We start from the raw sequence: 8574 nt of genomic DNA, 5'->3' as shown, positions 1-8574 counted from the left end.
AATCTTCAAACAAAGATCCTCCTTCACTATATTGGTATAATTTTTATTAATTTTTGTATCAAGTTGACATATTTTCTACAAGACATCTACATCCGAAAGAAATCCAAAAGAAATTATACAAACCCATGGAACAAAATAATTATATATGCATCGAACAAATTATATGAACTTATAGAAAAAAGATATGCATCGAACAAATTATACAAACTCACGGAATAAAAAAGTTGCATGTATCGAATAAATTATACGAATTCATGAAACAAAGGCGTATACCCCTAGAACAAATTATATGAAGTCGTCAAACAAAGTATCGAACAAATTATACAAACTCACAGAACAAATTATACAAAGTTATAAAAAAAATTAAAAGAATAAAATAAAAATACATTAGATAGGAAATTAGAGGAAAACCAAATGAACTAAGAGATTAAAGAAAGAAGAGAACATAAAAATGAAAAACCTTCAAGTGTTATAGTAGCAAAACATATGATTTTTTATCAATAAATCTATAAATAATAAAATAAACAGATAAAGAAAAAAATATATATCTAAAACAAGTTGTACAAACTCAGTGAACTAATTAGAATATAGAATAACCTACCTTGCCAAGAAAAAACAGATAAAGTGATTACCAAAACAAACAAAAAAACAGAATGGAAAAGAAAAAAGAAACGTAAGGAAAATATCACGTGGGAAGGAAAAGTAACGGAAGGAAAAAAAAGAAGAAAACGAATTGAAGAAAAAACAAACAAAAAGTACGGAAGGGAAGGAAAAAAATAGAGAAACGGTGGGAAAATAACAGAAAGATAAAAAAGAAGGAAGGAAACGAACAGAAGGTAAAACGAAAAAAACACGGAAGGAAAATATTAAAACTTATTAAAAATATTTTTTAAAAAATCACGCAACCGTACTCATGTGTGGTCTTATTTTGAAGATGATGTCGTCAGAAATATAGAGGTGCAATCGGATTTTAATTTGGATGGAATCTATAACTTTTTTATTCCACATTTGCATGCAAGTGGGTACTATTATTAGTTTTGTCATTTAGTGTTATTAGTTTTGTCATTTAGTGAATGCACGCAAACTTACTATTACAGCAGTCCTCGAAGCGCACCAATTCAGGAGCAACTGTTGGATATGTGGGCCAACATGGGCTGGGAAAGGAAAATAATAATTCGCAAGGTATGGACGCGTGGGCACTAGAAGGCGAAAAGCAAAATAATAACTCGCAAGGTGTGGGCGCGTGGGCACTAGAGGGGATAAATCCACGCTTGTCACCTTCTATTTAGGCACCCGCGTCCATCAGCCTGCGCGCTTCGTTATCCTTTGCATGCATGTTGGACGGGATGTTGGACGGGGATGGGCTGACCACTATTGGGCCGTGGTGCATGTATGCATGTCGGACTGTTTTGCCACTTTTTTAATCAACATGCATGCAACAGGTGAAGAAATTGGTGACACCATCCATATCCAAAGAAATTTTGAAAAAAAAATCTAGAGACCTTGAATCGTATATCCAAATTAAATCTGGATTACATTAGTGGATCTTCAAAACAAGATCCACTTGATTATGTTTCGAAAATAATTTTATTTTTTTAATACGAATTATTAATTTCGCCTCCTGAGAACAAATAATTGAATGTTACGAACAAATAATTATTTTCTACAAATAAATAATTAAACATCACGAAGAAAATAATAATGCACTAAGAACAAAAATAGTTAAAATCACCAATAATATTTTGTACAGTACACCGGTATCAAAATTATATTTCAATTACACCATTCAGTTTGTTATAATAAAATCTTCAAACAAAGATCCTCCTTCACTATATTGGTATAATTTTTATTAATTTTTGTATCAAGTTGACATATTTTCTACAAGACATCTACATCCGAAAGAAATCCAAAAGAAATTATACAAACCCATGGAATAAAATAATTATATATGCATGAACTTACAGAAAAAATATATGCATCGAACAAATTATACAAACTCACGGAATAAAAAAGTTGCATGTATCGAACAAATTATACGAATTCACGAAACAAAGGCGTATACCCCTAGAAAAAATTATATGAAGTCGTCAAACAAAGTATCGAACAAATTATACAAACTCATAGAACAAATTATACAAAGTTATAAAAAAAAATAAAAGAATAAAATAAAAATACATTAGATAGGAAATTAGAGGAAAACCAAATGAACTAAGAGATTAAAGAAAGAAGAGAACATAAAAATGAAAAACCTTCAAGTGTTATAGTAGCAAAACATATGATTTTTTATCAATAAATCTATAAATAATAAAATAAACAGATAAAGAAAAAAATATATATTTAAAACAAGTTGTACAAACTCAGTGAACTAATTAGAATATAGAATAACCTACCTTGCCAAGAAAAAACAGATAAAGTGATTACCAAAACAAACAAAAAAACAGAATGGAAAAGAAAAAAGAAACGTAAGGAAAATATCACGTGGGAAGGAAAAGTAACGGAAGGAAAAAAAGAAGAAGAAAACGAATTGAAGAAAAAACAAACAAAAAGTACCGAAGGGAAGGAAAAAAAATAGAGAAACGGTGGGAAAATAACAGAAAGATAAAAAAGAAGGAAGGAAACGAACAGAAGGTAAAACGAAAAAAACACGGAAGGAAAATATTAAAACTTATTAAAAATGTTTTTTAAAAATCACGCAACCGTAGTGTGGTCTTATTTTGAAGATGATGTCGTCAGAAACATAGTGGTGCAATCGGATTTTAATTTGGATGGAATCTATAACTTTTTTATTCCACATTTGCATGCAAGTAGGTACTATTATTAGTTTTGTCATTTAGTGAATGTACGCAAACTTACTATTACAGCAGTCCTCGAAGCGCACCAATTTGGGAAGCAACCGCTGAATATGTGGGCTAACATGGGCTGGGAAAGCAAAATAATAACTCGCAAGGTGTGGGCGCGTGGGCACTGGAAGGCGAAAAGCAAAATAATAACTCGCAGGGTGCGGGCGCGTGGGCGTTAGAAGGTGACAAGTGGACAATTTGCAGCATATATGATATATATGAATGACCTGATTTAGGGTCATATTTGACCTTTCTAAAATACTCCACAAAAGAATGTAAATACCCAATGGAGTTACTTGAACTAAGGGAAGGCATCTAGTGTGATAAGAAATCAAAGATTCAGTTACAAAGCAGAGTACAGAGTTCAAACTTGAGACACCAAGCATCCGCATGTGCCAGGTCCCCTACGGTTGCCCTGCCTTCATAAATCCTTCATATTTATGGACCTTAGGACACCAAGTATGACCCCAACTCTCCCTAGCCTACCAAATTACAATTCAAACCTAATCGTAACCAAACCATACACATATTTGGCTCATATCTAATAAATTCCATGTATCTTGGCGAATATGCATGCCAACCTTGAAAACATCCATGCATGAACCACCTGTACCAGACTTGAGTCGTCTCCTTTGCTGCTTACTTAGAAACAGCCCGTCCAGGCTACTACCATCTCATCGACCTCCGGATAGAACACCACCACAATTGCACTGTGATCCATGACTCCACCTTCAACAACCCTTCCATTCAGTTTGTGTTGGTATGCACTTGACTTCTCACCAACCATAACCGTCTTACCTCCATGCATGAATCTCAAGCATGAATCTCAAGGTCTTCTTATCAGGCACCACCTGATACAACTAACCTTCATCATGCAAGATTGCAAACTAAATCAGATCCCCCTAGCCCCGGTATAGGCTTCACACCATTTAGTAGCACCACCCGAGCATCACACACCTTGAACTGATATCACCCACTCTTAGTAGAGTGCACATCGGATTATGGCTCGGCCCGCTATACCCACAGGCTGGTGTCCCACGAGGCACAGATCCACCAATGCCCATAACAATAAGGCCATGAACCTAACACAATCCAAAAAACTCTACCCCACCTTATATGTTGTGCTTCCTCACCATCAATTCCTGATATAGGACTAAACATAACAATCTCCTCTATCACATATCAGGTCCAACTCTTCTATCACAAGCAACTCATGTGATCTTCCAAAAGACGTTATCCTTGGCCCTGAGTCCAAATCTACAATCACACAAAACCTTGTGTGCAGAGACGTTCATGGGCAACCCCCTCCCTATGTGACCCCAGGTCCATCGGGGCCTACAACAACAAGGCTATGGATCTTCCTTGCCATCCCAACAACAAGTCACACGATTTTCACGTGAAATATGCGCGTGCGCGGTTCGTGAGATTCGAACCCACGACCTCAAGCCTCGTGCGTACCTTCCTTGCTATCCCACCTACACACCATATCTGACCATATAGGGGATCCAATCCTTTTATACTAACTCGTGGGGGACCCTTTTATCCCGGTTGGAAACACCAACTGGGATAAAAGACCCCCTTATATCCCGGTTGGTATTACAAACCGGGATAAAGGGCCCTATTTTATCCTGGTTGGTGTCGTGAGTTTTAGTCCCGAGTGGTAACACCAACCGGGATTAAAAGGGTGACCTTTAGTCCTGGTTATTCTTACCACCCGAGATAAAAGGGTCTCCCACGGGTAGCTGATTTTTTCACCCAGGATTAAAGAGTCCCCCATGGGTGGCTGATTTTTGAACCGAGACAAAAGGTGACTTTTAGTTCCGGTTGCAAATACCAACCGGGAGTAATGCTCCGCGCACCCTCTTTTATACCGGGCCTACTTTAAACCGGGATTAAAAGGGGGCGCATCGAAAGTCAGTTCTCTACTAGTGATTCTACTTCAGCGTATGGCACCCCACCATCACATTCTCTCTCCTGCTAGCTCCATGTAAAACTACACGCTAGAGCTGCTCCTGGGCATTCAGCCGAACACACCATCCATCACGACGCGCCTACTTTCCGTGTTTGCTGCCCTTTGGGCAGTTGTTTGGAACAGTGGCAGCAAGAAAGCCTGTGGCATCTCGCTGCCACCGCCGGCCACGACGAAGAGGTAGAGGAGCCCGAGAGGATTTGTGCCCTGATCACATTTGTTGGTGTGCTAGTTGTTGATGAAAAAACTGGACTTCAGGTTTCCGCATTGAACAATACGAAGAACCTGGAAGATGTGCTTAACTTCAGTGCATGCTCCAAATTGGCTCGCAAGTGGTGCAAGACGTGCTAGTCAATTTGACCTAAAAATTGACAAGGTAAACATTAAATTCTTGAGCTGATTGGCAACGAAGCCTTTCAAACTCATGGGTGAGCGTTTTTAGAATAAACACCATGACATATAGATATTCAATGTAATCATGTGGTGTAAATAAATAAAAGCATTAATGGCATGTGCCATCGGCTATAAGAGCCGACGAGCTAAGATAAATCATTTTAAAACGGCAGCCATAAAAGGAGCCCTTTTTAACCATGCGCACACCAAATAAACTAACAGATCTAGTTAATGTCTTGATAAGTATATTGAACTTAGATAAGGTAATACGAATGACAGGCATTGACATCAATCTATTAATCTAAAAGATTAGAACACAAGAACAAGGACTTCTTGCCTACCACTTACAAGTTGATTAAGCGAACAGATCTAATCAGTGTCATGATAAGTGTACTGAACTTAGACAACATAACATGAATGAGAGGACATTAACTTCAGCCCATTAACTTAATAGACAAGCTCACGGAAGCAAGACCTCGCATGCATCACCATCAGCTCAATGACATCGTCCCCACTACCAAGAGATATGGATAAGACCTAGCCGATGCATCGGCTCTCATAGGTAGCGTCTTGACATTAAGGATCTGATGGCTAGCATTACGAGGGGCAAGGGAAAAGATCTATCGAACCTAGCATATGTAAAGCAATAAAGGCATGCAAGATATAACTAGCCGATATGATCATACAACTGGTGAACATTTAAAAGAGACTAGGGAGCCGATGAAGACTACCTAACCAGATCTAAACCTTTGATAACTACGAGCACTTGATAAAACTAAAAGATTGATACGATGCAACTTAATAAAACCAAACAACTCCGTAACTTTAAGCAATGTCGAAGATAAGCAGAATATTGGACAAAGCTTAGAAAGTTCTACTTGCAATCTAAGATAACTCGATAACTAGCCATACGCACGAATATTAGAATATAGGACTTAGCTTAGCAAGTTCCGATAGGGCACGTAATGACCGGATGATGGTACTTACAAGCTCGCTTGAAATCGAAGCCGATGCAGCCCTGCACGCAAGAAGAAACTCGCCAGTTTCTACTCTACTCCTACTCCAAGAGTTTTGGGGGTGTGGCACCGAAAGGTTGTATTGATTGATTGATGATTATTCGTTACAAGGCTCATGGGTTTATATTTATACTCTGGAGTAAGCTAAAATCCTAGTCGATTATGACATGAACTATTACAACAAATCTAAAAACTACTAAAGATAAATCTCCACGCTTTCCCTTATTTGATAGAGTTGATTCTGCTTCAGATTGGGTCCTTTTCCGATCTTTTATCGACTTCTAGAACCCGGTCGCTCGTGGTGGGCCTTGGTCAACATCAAGCCGTCAATAGATCCTTTCTCTCTCCTCCATCAGCTGTTAGAACCTTATTTTTTTGGTTGACTCTGGTCAGAAACTAGTATCAACACATGCCCCCTAATTCTGGAATATAATATTATATTCCAAAATTCTCTTCCCTTGTTAGCACCTTCACAGGTCCCGACCAACACCTTTCTAAAAGAGTCGTTGCCTCAATCATAATCTTTTCTCTCTGGAGTTTTTGATCACACCCTCCTTATTTCCTGAGATTTACCCTGCGGCAATTGTTATATAATTTCTTCATCGCATTTGTCTTCTTCACAACAGCAGTTAGCCACCATAGTCAAAACTAATCCCCCTTCCTGCGCCTGGTGATTTCTCCATCGTTCTCCGCCACTGTCAAGCTTCACCCATCAAGACGCTTCAGATTGGCAATGGCGACACTGTCTTCAATTTCACAGGTACCATATGTCTTCATTATCCTTCCCCTTTCTTAGATCTAATAAAAGAACGGAATACTAACTAGCATAGCAATTACCTCTCCAGAAGTGTAGAGCAGCAGCAACGCCATGTGTGGTGGGGACTGAGCAGAGTCACAAGAAAACTTGCAGTTACCAGAAGATCAGAAAGCAGGAAGGGATGGATATGCAGAATCAAGTAGACAGTGTGCCGCGCTGGACCAGGTATACGAAAGAGCAAGTACGTACCTCGAGCTCCAACTGGGACCAGCTGCCTCCTCTTAGGCTCCTAATCCATTCCCAAGCACGGTTCAAGCTCCAAGAAATTGGCGAAAATGCAGGATGCACAACCGCAGATATGAGGTGCTTGCATTGCCATCTGCTTAGCTATTAGATGGCAGAGTACTGCAGCTTAACGGTCGATGCGTGACAGCTATATTTTTGCTATATCGTACTTCCTCCGTTCGGTTTTGACAGGCATATTTTCAAATCTGAAAAATTCTCTTTGGAGAATAAGCCGGCTGGGAGAAGTCCACATCGGTAGAAAAACAGGCCACATCGGAGAGAGACTACGGAGCCGGCGCTTCCCATCTCGCCCGACTTGAGCACAAGGTACGAGAAAAAAATAACTCTCCCAGCCTTCTCCCAACCCGCATATGAGCGAGATGCCGCCGCTTCCGTCTCCCGTCCTTCCCCTCACCGATCCCGTGCTCCGCTCCATCGTTCTCGACGCCAAATCGGCCAAGCTCTCCCGCCAAATTGCTTCTTCGCGCGTCAAATTGATAGTTGCCGCGCCAAATCGAAGGATTTAAGCCTCAATTCCTCCCCAATCGACACCTCACCCAAACCCTAGACGTCACACCCGCCGGCCGCCGCCGTTGCCTGTTCATCTGCGAGATGAGTCAGAAATCGAAGAGAACCTCTGCACCGACACCTATGGAGATCCCCCTGCCGGTGCCTCAGCCTGTTCGCGCCCCAGGCACTCAGCACGTTCCACTGCCATCCATCCCTTCCATGTTCGGACCCGGCACATGGTGCCTGCCTCGCCCACCGCAGTCCTTGCCTCATTCATCCTCACCATACTGGCTCGCCGGCGGCGTACAGCAACCAGGCATGACACCAGGCATGACAGGTTCAGCAGCTCAAGGTGCTTGGTGGACACCTGCTGGTTTTGGTGGCTCATGGCATTCTGACGTTTCTGAGGATTCTAATGTACAGGCATGGCACGTGATCCATTCTTGACTAATATTGATGTGTGTCCCTTTAAGTATTTTTAGTTATTTGAATGGAAGCTCTAGTAGTGGAAACGAAAGCTCATGTTGGTGGCTCAATCCAATAATGGAGCCTGCAATCATGTCTGTTTTGTAGCTCATTGAACCGTAAACCTGCATGTTATAATGATGGCTTATTTTTCTTTGTGACTAATTGACTGACCTGCTAGTGATACATAGTTTTCCTACAGGCTACTTCTTTGGGCCATAAATATAAATTGATCTAGTATCATAAATCAATCAAATTAATTTTTGGCTATTGTTATTCAAAATTTTATATAGATTTGCCGTACAAGATCTATATTTACAAGGTTCTATGTAATTAGAT

The sequence above is a fragment of the Setaria viridis genome, chromosome 8 (genome assembly GCF_005286985.2).
Source record: "Setaria viridis chromosome 8, Setaria_viridis_v4.0, whole genome shotgun sequence".
Taxonomy (NCBI): domain Eukaryota; kingdom Viridiplantae; phylum Streptophyta; class Magnoliopsida; order Poales; family Poaceae; genus Setaria; species Setaria viridis.
The sequence above is the reverse complement of the archived record's forward strand: the minus strand, read 5'-3'. Positions refer to the sequence as shown.